This window comes from Pongo abelii, chromosome 17 (genome assembly GCF_028885655.2).
Source record: "Pongo abelii isolate AG06213 chromosome 17, NHGRI_mPonAbe1-v2.0_pri, whole genome shotgun sequence".
NCBI classification, from domain to species: Eukaryota; Metazoa; Chordata; class Mammalia; order Primates; family Hominidae; genus Pongo; species Pongo abelii.
In genome coordinates, this window is record NC_072002.2 from 31526968 (window position 1) to 31545104 (window position 18137).

Below are 18137 nucleotides of genomic sequence, written 5' to 3' on the forward strand. Positions count from 1 at the left end.
TTGTTACCATGGTAAGCTAGGGAAATATAGTTGAGGGGCCTGCAGCAGAGCTTGGAGAGGGTCTGGGATGTTAAATTCTCAAGTACTTGAACTTAGCAACAGGACTTGGTCCTATCCACACCCTGCTCTCCAACCCAGCTGGAAATCATTAGTGCTGACTATGGAGGCAAAGGGAAACATACTTGTAAGTTTTTTGATTTTCTTTGGGGTTTCCTTTTTGTCTTTTCTGAACTGGAGGGTGATAGAGAAGGTATGGAAAAAGTTTGAGACCACTGGCAGGGGTCTACCCTACTAGCCCTGAGAAACGCGTGGTAATTTCTGCCATTTTCAAAGGTGCAAGGAAGCAGGGTCTGCAGCCAGTCCTGCTATGTAATTTCGAGGTGGGAGGCGGGGACATGTTAACAGAAGTGACAAGCAGGGACTTTGGAAAGACTTCGTGGGGCCTTGGTCATGGGGAGAGTGAAGGCTGCTAACTAGAATGTAGGGAATCTGGAGACAGCTGCCGTTGGAAGGCTGTGGAGGGCTGGGGCGGGTGCAGTGGTAGAGCTGGTCAGGACTGGGTTGAATGAGCAAGCACCAACTTTGCACTGCCCCCACCCCAACACTTTTAGTTTATAAAAGATGGAGCAGCAATTTTATTTTCTCCAGGCATCTCAAATCAGTTAGGGGGCTGCAGGCCTGGGATGGGAGGGTGTGAGGCTGGTCTAAGCTGGGTGATGAAGGGAGCTGTAGGGAAGTTTACATTTTCCTCCTGAAGCCTTGATAATTTGAGTCTATAAAACAAACAGATAGTAAATTAACAGGGAAAAAAAAGTATACACTTTTTTTTTTTTTTTTTTTTTTTTAAAGACAGGGTCTTGCTCTATCGCCCAGGGTAGAGTGCAGTGGTGCAATCATAGCTCACAGCAGCCTTGACCTCCTGGGCTCAAGCAATCCTCCCGCCTCAGCCTCTGAGTAACTGAGACTACAGGCTTATGCCACACCTGGCTGGCATACAGATTTCGCTAACGTGCACATATGTGCATGAGTCATACAAATTATGAAAACTCTTCTGCCATAGGAAAAAAATACATATGAAACTCCAAAAACAAAAAGACCATACAATTAATACTTTTATACCATCTTTTTTAATTTTTTTGAGGGACAGTCTCACTGTCGCCCAGGCTGGAGTGCAGTGGCGTGATCTCAGCTCACTGCAGCCTCCATCTCCTGGGTTCAAGCGATTCTCCTGTCTCAGCCTCCCAAGTAGCTGGGATTACAGGCATGTGCCACCACATCTGGCTATTTTTTTTTTTCGTATTTTTAGTGGACAGCATTTCACCATGCTTGCCAGGCTGGTCTTAAACTTCTGGGCTCAAGGGATCTGCCCACCTTGTCCTCCCAAAGTGCTAGGATTACAGGTGTGAGCTACTGTGCCTGGCTGAGTTGATGCTTTTATACCATCTTGATGTTACTGAGGAGTAGGGACTCAGAGCATGGCAAAATAGGTTATGGCAGGGAGGGGAGAGGGAAGGTGAGGGCACAGGTGGGTTAAATCTCACAGGTAGCAGTCCTCAGAGAGAACAGAAGGTAGTCTGTGGTTAAGTGTTTCTCTGTCAGATTTTCAAAGGTGTCAGACTCAGTTAATCTCTCCTAGGTCTGGATAGGCGGAGGGCCTCAGAGAAAGCCTGGCTGTTTATTTCATTGCTGCAGATTTTCTCTGCAGATGTATGTCTCCTCCACAAATGGCAACTTGGCAGGGCTATTCCTGTCTGTGGGCCCTCTGAACAGCCATCTCAAAAATATGCCAAAGAAGTATATTTTGAGGTAAAATAGTTTTAGTTTTTTTAAAGCCCTCTCGAAGGAGAGGACATATGAATTGAGAACAGTGATGAGGCGAATTTTTATTTTTTAAAACAATTTTTTATTTTATTTTTGAGACAGTTTTGCTGTTGTTGCCCAGGCTGGAGAACAATGGCGTGATCTCTGTTCACTGCAACCTCCGCCTCCCAGGTTCAAGCAATTCTCCTGCCTCAGCCTCCCGAGTAGCTGGGATTACAGGCATGCGCCACCATGCCTGATTAATTTTTTGTATTTTTAGTAGAGATAGAGTTTCTTCATGTTGGCCAGGCTGGTCTCGAACTCTCGACCTCAGGTGATCCGCCCACCTCAGCCTCCTAAAGTGCTGGGATTACAGGTGTGAGGCACCGTGCCCGGCCGAGATGAATTTTTAATGTTAAGCACTAGGAAAAGGCATCTCAACATATGCATTCACACGTACTCATTGCAGGGCTCTTCATGCAGTAGGAACCAAAGCATCTTAAAAGTACGAACTTTCCCCCCCAAAAAAGAACCCTCAGGGAGTTTCCAAGATGGTTTTCTTTTGAGACAGTGTCTCTGTCGCCCAGGCTGGAGTGCAGTGGGGCGATCTTGGCTCACCACAACTTCCGCCTCCCAGGCTGAAGCGATTGTCATGCCTCAGCCTCCCAAGTAGATGGGATTACAGGCATGCACCATCACGCCCAGTTAATTTTTGTATTTTTAGTAGAGACGGGGTTTCACCATGTTGGCCAGGCTGGTCTTGAATTTCTGACCTCAAATGATCCATCCGCTTCGGCCTCCCAAAGTGCTGGGATTAAAGGCGTGAGCCACTGTGCCTGGCCTCCAAGATGGTTTTCATATTTGAATTTCATTGCATCACATAATCTAGGAAGGGAAGAAAAAAGAAGAGCACCTAATTCCTATATGTCACAGGGTAAGTGGAACACTCTATCCCCTTTCACTACATTAACCTCTTCACTCGCCGCATCACATTATGAGATAGGTGCTGTTATCTTAACCCAACAGATGAGGAAACCGAGGAAAAGATGATTTAATAGTGTAAAGTCACGTAGCTTGTAATTGGCAGGTCAGGATTTGCACCAGGCAGACACAGCCTTTTCCAGCGTGTGGAAGAAATATCTATTCCACACCCATCGCTAGGTTCATGGCTGAGACTCCTATCACAGAAGACAGATTAATAACAGAAAAATAAGCAAATTTATTTAACGTAAGTTTCACATGATACAGCAGCCTTCCAAAGGAAGACTCAGGCCCAGGTGAGTGGATCACACCTCAAATCCCAGTACTTTGGGAGGCCAAGGTGGGAGGATCACTTGAGCCCAGGAATTCGAGACTAGCCTGGGCAACATAGTGAGACCATATCTCCACAAAAAAATGTTTAAAAATTGGCTGGTTGTGGTGGTGCACACCTGCAATCCCAGCTACGTGGGAGGCTGAGGCAGGAGAGGCTGAGGACACTGCAGGGGAGAGTATTACAGATGAGGCCGGGTGCAGCAGCTCACGTCTGTAATCCCAGCACTTTGGGAGGCCAGGGCTCACTTGAGTTCAGGAGTTCGAGACCAACATGGCCAACATGGTGAAACCCTGTCTCTACTAAAAGTATAAAAATTAGCCAGGCGTGGTGGCACATGCCTGTAATCCCAGCTACTTGGGAGGCTGAGGCAGGAGGATCATTGAACCTGGGAGGTGGAGGTTGCAGTGAGCTGAGATCGTGCACTACACTCCAGCCTGGGTGACAGAGCAGGACTCTGTCTCAAAAAAATGAAAAGTTTCAGACTTTGGAGTATTTCAGATTTCAAATAGAATAAATTTATTATCTAACGGTAACAAACAACTGGGGGCCAGTAGGGCAAGAGCTGTCTGTTCCTTCTTCTTTGCCTCTGGGTATAGAGCGAGACCTCTCTGGAATGAGCATCTTATGACCTACTTTCAGACAAAGACAGGTCAGAGCATTCCCTCGTGGCCAGCTCTCACAGTGAGTGACCTTCTTGCTCCTTCAGTTTTCTCAGTTGCCAAGTCACCATATTTTAGGGCATCATGTTCTGAGCCCCAACACACAGACAGCATGTACAAAGTCACTGCATAAGTGCCAAGCCAATCAAATCAATAAGCAAACAATTACAACTTGAAAACAAAATCAAAGTGACTAAGATGGCAAAATATTTATTTTCTCAAACAATACCAGGTCCAAAGGTAGGGCAGGCCATGAATTTACCAAAACCAGCAAGTTCATTACAGCTGGCCTTTCTTCCACCTCTCGTCCCCAGTGTGAGCTCCTCTTTTTTTTTTTTTTTTTTGAGATGGAGTTTCACTCTCATTGCCCAGACTGGAGTGCAGTGGCACCATCTCCGCTCACTGTTAACCTCCACCTCCCGGATTCAGGCAATTCTCCTGCTTCAGCCTCCCCAGTAGCTGGGATTACAGGCATGCACCACCACACCCGGCTAATTTTGTATTTTTAGGAGAGACAGGGCTTTTCCATGTTGGTCAGGCTGGTCTTTAACTCCCGACCTCAGGTGATCTGCCCGCCTCATCCTCCCAAAATACTGGGATTACAGGCATGAGCCACCATGCCAGGCTGAGCTGGTCTTCTTAGGCCAGTACTTTCTGTGGTCCCCCGATGGCAGCCACAGTTCCAGCATCCCTTGCAGATGACAAAGTCCAGAGAAAGAAAAGGGATGTCCCTGACTTGGGTGGCTTTAAATAGTGAGGTAAACTTTCCCAGAACATTCCCATCCAACCTCCCTTCTCATCTCTTTGTCTTGTAGACCGGTGAAGATTCAGCCTCCACGTCTAGGGAGGGGCTTAGCCACCTGTAAAACTCACAGCTGTGTGGAAAAGATCAACAGCACTGGGGTCTCATTAGCAAGCAGGACAGGGAGAATGGTTATGAGGAGGCAAACAAAGTTTGCCACGGGCGTAAAGGCATGCAAAAGGATGGTATGTTCTGGAAATGATAAGTAGCCAGATAAGAAATTGTCAGGAGAAGGTAATAAAATATGCTGCGGCCCAGTTGTAAAGGAGTTGTAAAGGAGTTACCGGTCCATGTTCCTTAAGCTTTCAAAGACAGTGAGATACCAAATAATGTTAGGAGATTTTTAGTATTCCTTTTTTATGTGGTAATCATATAAAATTTCCTTCAAAAAACAAATGTTCAAGGCCGGGTGCAGTGGCTTATGCCTGTAATCCCAGTACTTTGGGAGGCTGAGGAAGGTGGATCGCTTGAGCCCAGGAGTTCAAGACCAGCCTGGGCAACATAACAAAACCCCATTTCTACAAAAAACATAAAATATTATCTGGGTGTGGTGGCACCGGCCTGTAGTCCAGCTACTCTGGAGGCTGAGGCGGGAAAATCACCTTGTTGCAGTGAGCCTGGGTAACAGAACAAGATCCTGTCTCAAATGAATTAAAAGAAAAATAAAAAAGGTTCAAAACAAAAATTACACAGCAACATACACGGTAACACAAAAATTTCATAATCTAGGCCCGGCGCGGTGGCTCATGCCTGTAATCCCAGCACTTTGGGAGGCCGAGGCGGGTGGATCAATCACCTGAGGTCAGGAGTTCGAGACCAGCCTGGCCAGCTTGGTGAAACCCCTTCTCTACTAAAATTAGATGGGTGTGGTGGCAGGTGCCTGTAATCCCAGCTACTGGGGAGGCTGAGGCAGGAGAATTGCTTGAACCCAGGAGGTGGAGGTTGCAGTGAGGCAAGGTCACCCCACTGCACTCCAGCCTGGGCAACAAGACCGAAACTCTGTCTCAAAAAAAAAAAAAAAATTATAATCTAGTCGTGTCATAGCAGTGAAGAAATAATAGTGTGTATAATTCTTATTTGTACTTTTTTATAATTACAAAATAATGCAGGTTCTTTTTCAAAAAATAGGAAAATTCAGAGAAGCCCAAAGAATAAAGTAAAAATCACCCATAATCCCATTGCCTGGCTGTAAAGACTTGATGTCCTTGATGTCAAAGTTGGGACCTCACATACATAGTAATTTGGTATACAGTTACAATAGTGATTTTCTTTTTCCTTCGTAAGAATCCACTTCAAATTCAGTTTCCTCTTACCATACTTTTCTGTCAAACAAAGCAAAACTGCTGGTCAGTGTAGACGGGGGAAAAGCAACAAATGCATATGGTGGCTTATGAAGTACAACATATTACATTAGGGAAAGAAATAAGTATTACTGCTGTTGTATTTCTGTTTGACTTGCTACTCATACAACTGGTTATCTAAGCCCAAACTCTATAATGTAAGGAAGTAATGAAAAAGTCTGTCTCTGAAAGCAGCGAATTCTTTAGTGTGGTTCTGGCAGGGGAAGGAAGGGGGGAAGGGTTATAAGAAGCGGGGCCAAATTTCATCCTGGCGAGTTGCAGCTTTCTTCCTGAGCGTGGTTACTGGTCAAGGCACCAGGGCTCAGGAATGAGACAGACGTTAGCTTGTTTTGGTTGGCACCTCTAGGATAGTTTTGTCTGCACACTGTGCCTCTGAGGAATGGCCTCTACAAAGGGTCAGGATGCCAAAATTCTTTAATCTTTCACTTTCATTTTAAAAATGAGATCTGAATATCTCTCCATCTAATAGCAAACCACAGCGAGATCTTTTTTTTCTTAATATCCAGACCTGCCTAGGCAGGAATCCATTATGGTTGTTGTTTATTTTAGTGTTTTGTTTGAAGTCTCCTATTTCTTCATGAATTCCCTTTCACACAAACTTGTTAGTGGCACTCAGTTTCCTCGGTAAACTTTTTGGTTTTTGTTTACTGCTAGCTTTTAAAAATCCATAGACAGGCAAAAAATCTCCTGCCGCTAAAAAGCTGCGTGACCTTGGAAAAGTCACTTAACCTCTCTGGAGAAAGCTCAAGTTAGAGGGTCAGAGTAGTGGACTGGAGAGGATTTTAGAGATCAGAGTTCTGCCCTTCCTGTTTACAGATCTGACATTCAGAGAGGGTGACTAACTGGCCAGAAGTCAAACAGCTTTCTTGAAGTTTTATTATTTTGATTTTTAAGGAAAGGAGTCCAATGAATTTGCAAATTAGCCAAGCAGTGTTTGAAAAGAAAATATGCAAGAGATATTTAAGTGTTAAAGGAAACTAAAGCTTTGACAACTAGAGATAAGATACTTTAAAATAACTGTCCAAATTGGTTTGTAGGAAGCAAACGTGAACCGTGTAAAATGTGGAGCATTTGATGCACCAATAAGTATTTACTGACTGCCCACTTGGAACTTAAAAGTTCACTTGGGAACCAAGAAGATAATTATAATGTAATAAGTGCTCTGCCTGATTAAAAACTGCTGTGTTCTCATGAGAACTAGGAAAGGCATTCAGAAGGACACTCCTGACGTCTTCTTGGAAGAGGTCAAACGTAAGCTCATATCTGAAGGAAAAACCAGAGGAAAGAATATCCCTAACGAGGAATCGATTGCACATGCAAACCCAGGGAACTTGATGGGTTGAATAACTAAAGGAAAAGTGCTCAGGAGGAGGCAGAATTCTGAGACCTGAAAATGGTGAGCAGGAACTCTTATCCTGAGGGCAGATTTGTAAACTGCAGACTGACAGGACCTGCTGGAGGGTTTCCACTCTTCCTCTAAGTGTATGCAATAGTTTGGAAACAGACAAAAGACAGACCCAGTGAGACTAAGTAGAAAAGTATTTCTCCAAATATTTTGACCTACAAAATGCATTTTCCCTGTTGCCCAGTATGTACACAGATCCGGGGACACGCACATACAAACTGAAAGAAGTTTCACAACAAGACTTAGTTTTTCTACACAGGATGTACGCTGACATTTTCTACCTAACCTTTTGCATTTTCTAAATGGTGAAACTGCATGACTCATCTGATTTCACTACCCATTAAGTGACAACTCAGAGTTGGAGAAACCTTGAGTTAAGGAAGTTGCTGTAATACTCCAGAAGAGAACATTAAAACTGTAGGATCTAGGGAAGCAGAAAGATGCACATAAGGATGTGGAATGACTCCACAGGGATTTAAGAGATCGGAGAGAAGGACCCAAAGGAGTGCTTACAGATAATGCCGAGTTTTGGCTTGAACTCAGGGCAGACAAAGGGATCGTGTACTGAGATGGGGAATCTTAAGTGAAAAATGAGGAGGGTAAATGTATCACCACTTGAGAAATGCCCGATTCTTGTGTGTGTGTGTGTGTGTGTGTGTGTGTGTGTTTGTAAACATAAATATCCTCCTTAATTTGAAGTACATCCCAAGAAAAACATATAACTCCAGAAAATGTCCAAGTTTTATTAAAAGAAGAAGGGAAATGGCAGAAATGGAAAGAAGAGAATCAGTGGAGAGGAGTGGGTTCTAGCACTTAGGCACAAGATTCCACTTGGAAAGGACAGACAAGCTTCAAATCCCCAAGGAAACAGACAGCCCATATCAGACTCACCTGATGCTTCGCTGCAGCTGCCATGGGGCTTTTGTAAGCTGGGAATGGGTTAAGCATAGCCCCAGCTGTTCATTCAGCCACGATGTTGGCAGGAGTTAGCTTCTTTACACATAAAGTTGGCATCAGATTTGGAATTCACAATCACTAGTTCACGAACGTCACAGGCAATTCTTAGGCGCTTCTTATATAAATGGAAATACCATTAACTTTCTTCTTCATGCACGCTCTCTGATAGCATCGGGTCAAAGGGACTTTTTTCCTGCCTCTTTTCATAGCTTCCACCGTCCCCATCCTGCTTCTAAATCTTTAATTTTGCAAAGCCATAGGGAGTGGTGGTAGCCTGTGGCGAGTTGAAGATTTTGAACAATAGGTGTTTCTGAGCTGGGTTTATTGAAAGGGTCTTGTCTGTGTCCTGGGGGAGATTGTAAATGAGATGTCAACAGGAGCTCTTTTGTGTGGATGGCATTCATCCTGAAAGAGAGGAATTCCCTTACTGTGCTAGTATTTAAAGTACATTTGTTGCTGCTTTTGCTAAAACTTTTTATCCAACTGCCGGAGCTAACAGCAATGAATGAGTCACTTGGTGTGATTGTAACTTCCTTCCCTCCTTAGCAAAGCAATGACTCAGTCATTTACATTTAGAAAGGAAGGCTCCTAAGGAGATTTCTTGGATTTTCATCAGCGTGAGCCTCTTTTCTTGACCATCACGTGGGCCTGATCTGTCAGCAATCCTGTTAACCCAGGGTGAGGGGAGTCTAGCCGGGCTGTTTTTCTCACTCCCTGGAAAACTTCTTGCTGTTTTGCTCGTTTCTTTTTTAAATCCAAGGAGAAAGACAAACACAATTTCCTGCCTTAAGCCCTTTTCCTTTCTCTCTCCCTCCCCTTTTTTTTTTGTAAAGGACAGGCAATTTCAGTTTACTATAATTACCCTGGGCTGAGGTTTGACTAACTCCACCTTTAGATGATAAGGCAACCGTTTTATTACTTCGCAGCCAGGTGCCTGAGGGTGACAAGACTTGCCTTTATCTGGTGACCTGACAAGGTTATCAGCAACTGCAAATGGGCTGAACCTCAGAGCAGGGGCCATCAAAACGCTTCCCTCCCCTTGATCCATTTCCCAACCCTTTATTGGTAATTCATTTCAATCCGAAGACTAGCTCTAGTTTCTGCAAGTTTTTCCGCATTCATACACCTTAGCTCTGTCCTCTTGTGTTCTTTGGAACACAGGCAGCGGCAACAGCAATCTTAATTATGAGCAGTCAGCTGCCCCCATGAGCCCAGTGCACGACCATGAAGTCTCAACCACAGTCCAGCACACAACACACAGGATATATTTGCGTCCCCTGGCTTAGTCGATTTGCAGTATTTATAGTTGCTTTTTCAGAGTTGATACTTAATAACGGCTTTGACCTATGATGCTAGAAATCCCTCCAAAATAAAATCGTATTGCTTGTACCTTCTATGGTTCCTTTTGAAAACTGGAATATAATCCGCACCAGGAGGCAGTGCTGTGCTTGAGATAATAAACATATCTAGTGCTCGATCTATTTATATCTGCAGTTCATGAATTTATTTGTCTACCAACACAAGTTTCTTCTTCTTTTTTTTTTTTTTGGACAGAGTCTTGCTCTGTCGCCCAGGCTGGAGGGCAGTGGTGCGATCTCGGCTCACTGCAAGCTCCACCTCCCAGGTTCACGCCATTCTCCTGCCTCAGCTCCCGAGTAGCTGGGACTACAGGAGCCCACCACCACGCCTGGCTAATTTTTTTGTATTTTTAGTAGAGACGGGATTTCACTGTGTTAGCCAGGATGGTCTCGATCTCCTGACCTCGTGATCTGCCCGCCTCGGCCTCCCAAAGTGCTGGGATTACAGACGTGAGCCACCGCGCCCGGCCAAAACAAGATTATTCTTTAATTCAAACTATGTTACATGCACTGTTTTCGGTTATCTGGTGGGTGGGAAATGTGGTATAAGAGCATGCATTTTGGGAAATGGTTTCCAAAAAGTGTGTACTAGGCAGAGCTTGAATGAATGAAGAGTGAGAGCACTTGCAGACACACTTTTAGGCCAGTGTCCTGGGCAGCATCCGGAGCTGCCATCCTGTAGTGCAAAATTATAGTGGGCCAAGGTAAATAATGTAGGTTTTATTTATTTATTTATTTATTCATTCATTTGAGAAGGAGTCTCGCACTGTAGCCCGGGCTGGAGTGCAGTGGCCCGATCTCCACTCACTGCAATCTCTGCCTCTGGGTTCAAGTGATTCGCCTGTCTCAGCCTCCTGAATAGCTGGGATTACAGGCACTCGCCAGCACGCCCAGCTAATTTTTTTTTTTTTTTTTTGAGATGGAGTCTCGCTCTGTCACCCAGGCTGGAGTGCAGTGGCGTGATCTGGGCTCACTACAACCTCCGCTTCCTTGATTCAAGCGATTCTCCTGCCTCAGCCTCCCAAGTAGCTGGGATTACTGGGGCAGGCCACCACGACCAGCTAATTTATTTGTATTTTTGGTAGAAACAGGGTTTCACCATGTTGGTCAGGCTGGTCTCAAATTCCTGACCTCAAATGATTGGCCCACCTCGGCCTCCCAAAGTGCTGGGATTATAGGCGTGAACCACCATGCCCAGCTGTAGGTTTTATTTATTTTTCTATCTGTGAAGTCGAACTGTAGCCTGAGGGTAGCAGATGGGAAAGGAGGGGTGGGGAAGAGAATGGAAAAGATGAGTTAAAACACACACACACACACACACACACACAAACCCTTGCAAATGTGAAGTGTTTATCTGTAAGACCGCATCAAACTACTCCATTCTGGGCCGGGCACAGTGGCTCACACCTGTAAACCCAGCACTTCAGGAGGCCGAGGCGGGTGGATTGCTTGAGGTCAGGAGTTCGAGACCAGCCTGATCAACATGGTGAAACCCCATCTGTACTAAAAATACAAAAGATAGCCAGCATGGTGGCAGGTGCCTGTAATCCCAGCTATTTGGGTGGCTGAGGTGGGAGAATTGCTTTAGCCCGGGAAGTGGAGGTTGCAGTGAGCTGAGATCACATCACTGCACTCCAGCCTGAGCCACAGGGTGAGACACTGTCTCAAAAAAAAAAAAAATATATATATATATACATATATATCTCCATTCTGTAACGTATATAGACATCATTCCACACTGTGGAAAGAAACAGTTCAAATCCCCTACCAGGGCCCTTACTACCATTAAAATAAAAACGAATAAAAAGAATGTTTCTGGCTGGGCATGGTGGCTCATGCCTATAATCCCAGCACTTTGGGAGGCCAAGGCAGGTGGATCACCTGAGGTCCGGGGTTCGAGACCAGCCTGGCCAACATGGTGAAACCCCGTCTCTACTAATACAAAAATAAGCTGGGAGTGGTGGCGCACACCTATAGTCCTAGCTACTCGGGAGGCTGAGGCAGGAGAATTGCTTGAACCTGGGAGGTAGAGGTTGCAGTGAGCCGAGATCGTGCGTGCCATTGCACTCCAGCCTAGGCGACAAGAGAGAAACTCCGTCTCAAAAAAAAAAAAAAACAAAAATAAAAAAAAAGAATGTTTCTGAGTACAGTGTGTGAATCACACGCATGGTGATGAACTAATGAACACGCAGAACTCCAACAGGAGACAATGTCAGAAGGCTTAACAAATCTGACCTTGACCCTGGGCAACATCGTGAGACCCTGTCTTTAGAAACAGTTTTTTAAAAATTAGCTGGATGTGGTGGTGTGCGCTTGTGGTTCCAGCTATTCCGGAGGCTAAAGTGGGAGGATCGCTTGAGCCCAGGAGTTAGAGGATGCAGTGAGCCATGATCACGCCACTGCACTCCAGCCCGGGCAACAGAGCGAGACCTTGTCTCTTTAAAAAAAAAAAAAAGTGGCTGGGAATGGTGGCTCACGCCTGTAATCCCAACATTTTGGGAGGCCAAGGTGGGTGGATCACAAGGTCAAGAGATCGAGACCATCCTGGCCCACATGGTGAAACCACATCTCTACTAAAAATATCAAAATTAGCTGGGCGTGGTGGCGCCCTCCTGTAGTCCCAGCTACTCGGGAGGCTGAGGCAGGGGAATCGCTTGAACCCGGGAGGTGGAGGTTGCAGTGAGCCAAGATCGCGCCACTACACTATAGCCTGACAACAGAGTGAGACTCTGTCTCAAAAACAAACAAACAAACCAAAAAACTGTCCTTGGAGCTGTCTTTTCCTTAAAGATGTGAAACCTTGCACACCTGTCACCACTCCATTGCCACCCTCCACAGGTAGGCTTAGTTAGCACAGAGCTCCAGAACCTGAGATGCCTCTGAAGGCGGGAGTAGGATGGCATCCTTCTGCCACAATTCTAAAAGCCACTAGCCAAACTTGACCTTGGAAACTATTTACAGTGCGGTGATGCCACCTCTCTCTGCGGACAAATTCAAGTACTCCATTAAGGGGCGTTCTCCAGAACTTGCTGGGCATGCCCAGATGAGCCTCCTTTTCATCTGCAAAATTGAGATCCTGACTTCCTATGCAGGGTTGTTTTTAATTTAATGAGACTATAGGTAAAGCGCCTGGCTTTATTAAACACTCAACCAACGAGGAGGAGGATGGGAGTTTGTAGGGTAAATTGGTATAGATTTTAGTACTGACTTCACAGGTTCCTAGGTTCCTAGATTGTTTTTATTTAATTTTGGCAAATGACAAGTACCTAACAGAAAGGTAGTATTTTAAATGCAGTCTTTGCTGGGTGCAGTGGCTCACACCTGTAATCCCAGCAATTTGGGAGGCTGAAGCGAGCGGATCACTTGAGATCAGGAGTTCGAGACCACCCTGGCCAACATGGTGAAACCCCATCTCTACCAAAAAGACAAACATTAGCCGGGTGTGGTGGCACCCGCCTGTAGTCTCAGGTACTCAGGAGGCTGAGGCAGAAGGTTGCAGTGAGCTAAGATCACGCCACTGCACAGCAGCCTGGGTGACAGAGCAAGACTCTGTTTCAAATAAATAAATACAGTCTTTAAGGGACACTTAAGGAGTAATGAAGGGGACCGGGCGTGGTGGCTCACGGCCGTAATCCCAGCACTTTGGGAGGCCAAGGCAGGCAGATCGCTTGACGTCAAGAGTTCAAGACCAGCCTGGCTAACAAGTTAAAACCTCATCTCTACTAAAAATACAAAAATTAGCTGGGCGGGGTGGCACGCACCTGTAATCCCAGCTACTAGGGAGGATGAGTCAGGAGAATAGCTTGAACCCAGGAGACAGAGGATGCAGTGAGCCAAGATTGTGACACTGTACTCCAGCGTGGGTAACAGAGCCAGACTCCGGCTCAAAAAAAAAAAAAAAGTAATGGATGGGGAAAGAGCCCTGGGGTCACCTGGACAAGTTCTTCTCTGGATCTATGTCCTTCTCTATCAGTGACAAAGTTGGATAATGAATGAGGCAGAATTTTTTTTTTTTTTTTTTGAGATGGAGACTCGCTCCACCACCTGGGCTGGAGTGCAGTGTGGCGCAATCTCAGCTCACTGCAACCTCCGCCTGCCAGGCCCAAACGACTCTCCTGCCTCAGCCTCCCTAGCAGCTGGGACTACAGGCATGCGCCACTACGCCCAGCTAATTTTTATATTTTTAGTAGAGACAGGTTCACTATGTTGGTTGGCCAGGATGGTCTTGATCTGTTGACCTTGTGATCCACCCACCTCGGTCTCCCAAAGTGCTGGGATTATAGGCGTGAGCCACCGCGCCCGGCCCAAGGCATAATTTTTTTAAGCACTAACCCTGTTATCTGAGCATCAGTAAGGAGCTGGTATCCTTTCTGGGCCAAGTGGACTGATGTAAACAGTATTACACAGGTTAACCCAGATACGTTTTTCTGTTTTTCCTTTGAAAATCGGCGTTTCATGAGGGCAGAGAAAAGGAGGATGAAAAATTAGGTGCCTAACTACACAGACCAGGGGGGCCTGCAGCCTCCCACACGCCTGCTTTCCAAATCCAGGTGATTATTCCTCATTGTGCTGACACCAACAGGAAGGAATGGTGGATGCATTTTCTTTCTTCTTCACTTCACCATGCATCCTGTTTTCCCAGGTTTGGAGGTTTGAGCCGGCCTTGTGCAAAAGCTCCTGTGCCAGGTCAAGCCCTGGCTCCAGGCCCTCTGTTCCTAGGGCAGTGGCAGCAGTGGGCTGCTTTGGTGGAGGGTCAGCCTTTTCTCCAAAGTCCAGCGAGCCTGCCGGTGAACCAAGGTTACTGATGAATCCACACTGAAGTCTTGGTGAGGACTCAGCCTGACCGGACTCATTAGATGGGACGGACCCTGGTTCATACACAGGCCACTCACTCTGCACAGCCACCCCACTTACTGAAGCAAGATGAATTGGCAATAAGTGCACGATACCCTGGTCCCATCTAGAAACAACCAGCTACTCCACAGTCTCAGGGTCAGGGATGCTCAAGTGCTATTTATTCTGTTTACCAGACATACGGCAGCCGGGCAGGGAGTCTTCAGAGCCTGTTGCGTCATGTGATTCCATTCCAGATTTTTCCTTTTATTCCTGTCTCCAAGGCCCCATTGTGCAGATGCTACTAATTCTCATGAAATGATACTAGGAGGTAAAGAAAGTTCGCTCGCTCTCAGATATCCATCTGTGTGCAAGCAGACAGAGTACAGAAAAATAAGTAGAATAACAAAGTTCCTAGTTCTGTGTGTGCTGAGCATGAAAAAAAAAAAGTAACGAGGAGTGAAAAGAATGAAGAAGAAAAACAGCTGCACAGGAAAAGGGCAGTGTCACAGGTGCCTCCCACGGTCCTTTGCCGAGGGCCTGTAGGGGAGGCCAAGTGGGGAGAATGGGGGATATCAGGTGGATAACCCAGGGGACCAGCTGGTGTCAGAGAATGGTAGATTAGGATTTGGCCTGCTAGATCACGTTGGCGGGATTGGCCAACATCAAACACGAGGGGGCTCTGGTGACAGGACATGACACTGCACCATCAGAGATCACAGCGAATGGCTTTGCTGAGGTGTCCACTTGACTCCTGCCCCGATCACCTCCCTTTCCTGATTGTTAGTCCCTTTTGTTTCTCCAGGAAGTCTCTTCTCATCCCTGTAAATGCCTTCATGTAACAAGCATTTATCACACTAGTACTGTGAGCCGTGCGTATGCTGTGGTTACATCCGTGGATCAGACAGACAACAGTGCCTGATCTTGTAATTCTTCCATCCTTTAATTCCTTTCTCTCAGTCTGGCCAGAAAAAAAAGAAAAAAAAAGTTCTCCTAACAGAGAATATAGGAACAGGTTGCTAAAAAGTGACATCTGACAAGAAATGAAAGCTGGTTGATGAAAGATTTAAAAGAAAAATGTCAGGCCGGGCTTGGTGGCTCAAGCCTGTAATCCCAGCACTTTGGGAGGCCGAGGCGGACAGCTCATCTAAGGTCAGGAGTTCAAGATCAGCCTGGCCCACATGGTGAAACCCCGTCTCTATTAAAAATATAAAAATTAGCTGAGCATGGTGGCAGGCGCCTGTAATTCCAGCTACACGAGAGGCTAAGGCAGGAGAATCATTTGAACCTGGGAGGCGGAGGTTGCAGTGAGCTGACATCGCACCACTGCACCCCAGCCTGGGTGACCGAGTAAGACACGGTCTTAAAAAAAAAAAGAAAACAAAACAAAAATGTTCTTCCCTGCTCCTGGCACTCTCCCTGCCCTAGCCTCCTGGGCATGCTATCTCTCAACAAGACCCAGTCTGCCCCAACCAGAGGTGTTGCTAGACCAGCTGCCCAAACAGGAAACCTTATATAATTCTGTAACCCTGACCTTGGGCCTGAATCTTCCCCTTCTGTAAACAGTCCATTCAACCCAGGAAGACCTGCAGACCTGGCTGGGACACATTTTGAAAAACACACACATTGTTAAAAATGTTGAAAAAAGTCCCTAGGTCTAAGAGGAAGTGATCTGTCTGACTCAACAGTAGAAATCACTTCATATAAAGTAATGGAACAAATGGAAATTTAATCCTAACAGATGTAACTGCCAGGGCAGTCACTTGTGTACACGGATGACTTGATTGCACCTGTTGGAAAGGCTGGGAAAATGAGCCGTGAAATCCTGATCACATTCCCTACTGGAAGCAGCACTCCTGCCTTGCAAATTAGTAAGCCCGATGTTCTCAACATCCTGACTTCAACATGTGTGCCCTAGTTCTGTGCAGGCTATGACTCACCTTAGCTACTGGTCAAATGATTCTTACTCAGAGCCCTAGGTTTCTAATCTTTAGTGTTAAGTGGTCCAGGCACATACTAGCCAAATGTCTGTCTACTTACTTTTTTTTTTTTCATGCCTGTTCCCCAGTCTGTGTCCTTTCAAGATACTCCCTTGAAATGACTGATTTCAGGCAACAACTGGATTTACATATGGTAGCCTTCAACTTCCTGTTTAACTTACTGCCAAACTTCAATAAAAATCCAGATTAGAAGTTTTAGACCTCAGCCTCTGGTCCTGGGCCTTCTGAAATGACCTTCCTCCAAACACCATTTAATTTCCGCTAATTTAGTTAATGAACGGAACTTTCTGAAGAGAGCAGTTACTTTGATCTGAACCCCTTTCCTAGTTTCCAGTTAACATAGCCAGAGGGAGACAGAACGGGTGCCCTCTCCTCAATGGGTGCCCTCTCCTCCTGCGTGGCTGGAGCAGCTCCCAGCTGTAGTTATTCCTCTAAAGCAGAGAGAGCTGCAGAAAGCAGTTACCAAAAGGAAGAAGGCAGGTTACAAATACTGCCGTTGGCATTTTCGTGGGTGTTTCCCGCCACATAGAGATAAAAGCGTTGAGGTGGGGCCTTGAGGCACACTCTCTGGGTAACTGGGCCTGCAGTCTGGAAATCCTAAGTAATCCTCGCAAATAGGCTAACTGGAAGCCAGCAATACAAATGAGCAGTGCTTCTGGCCTGAGAGAAAGGTGTCTGCATTCAAAGTACAACTTCAGATAAAAATGGAAAATGCCAGTCCCACCCTGCAGGAATCCTCAGTTTCTGGGCTGTTTATCCTCACTGCCATCCACCCTACCCTTGGCTGTGACTAGGATGTGAAGAAAGAGATTGGGTGGAAAAGGCTACCGCAGTTCTTGCTCCGTTTAACTCACCACCTTAAAAAACATGGCCTTGGCTTGCTGCTTTAAAACAACAACAACGAAAATCCCCAGCCCCAACCCAGAGGTTTAACCCTGCAGCTAAGGTGAAGTTTTTGTTAAGGTGATAAGCTAAAAAAAGCACGCCATTCTGAGCCTTGACTTCCACTCTTTATGCTTTTCGGAAGACAAGTCCAGCAAAGACCTCCACCCCTTCCAAAGAGCGACTTACCTCGTAGCTGATCCACAGATTGCAATGTACGGATGTGATGTTCCAGGCTTGGCCACAAGGGGACACTCGAGAGTAGGACTGCCCGCGTCAATGTTTTGTTTTTTACAGACTTGGTTGGGAGGGAGGGAGTGGGGTGTGGGAGTGGTGGGGGACATGCTGGCTTTTAAAAAAAGTCCACTTGTTCCCTGAGATTGTGCCACTTGCCCTTTTATAAGTCAAAGGTTGCCACGTTACCTGTTGCCAGGTTCCTGAGAGTGCTTGGGGAAAATGTGGGCGAGAGAGGCACAGCACAGTCCTCCGGCTTGGTAGGTTTCAAGCTCTTTTGACTGGGCTAGCGCTGACATTTGCAGGGGCAGCTGCTGTGGATTGCCTGCGCATTGTTTGGTTGTAGTTCTAACAGAGGAGTGGCTGCGTCTGACATCATTTCCAGGCACCAAGTGCCTGGGGCTTTTTTTTTTTTTTTTTTCTTTAATGACTAACTTTCTGATCCCTCCCTGCCTGGATTTTTGTACAGTACATGCACTGTGCAAAACAGCCTCCACTCAGGAAGCCCAAGTTTTGTAGCAACTTGTTAAA

The 18137-nt window shown here is 46.0% G+C and overlaps 1 protein-coding gene and 1 long non-coding RNA gene across 14 annotated transcripts in view; one reads left to right on the plus strand and one right to left on the minus strand.

The window, feature by feature from the left end:
- Positions 1-18137, plus strand: part of DLGAP1 (DLG associated protein 1) — a 972556-nt gene that overhangs the window by 856610 nt on the left and 97809 nt on the right. The gene's annotated exons all lie outside the window — the stretch shown is intronic.
- LOC103892947 (uncharacterized) lies at positions 1109-18038 on the minus strand. Of its 4 annotated transcripts, XR_008515854.2 has the most exons (4): positions 17562-18038; positions 13990-15451; positions 8234-8704; positions 1109-2685 (listed from the first exon to the last, which is right to left on the minus strand). It is a non-coding gene; the product is annotated as an uncharacterized LOC103892947 (long non-coding RNA). The 4 variants fall into 4 exon arrangements; XR_002912234.3 differs by lacking the exon at positions 13990-15451 and having other exon boundaries at positions 1881-2685; positions 17796-17999; XR_002912233.3 differs by lacking the exon at positions 13990-15451 and having other exon boundaries at positions 1881-2685; positions 17562-17999.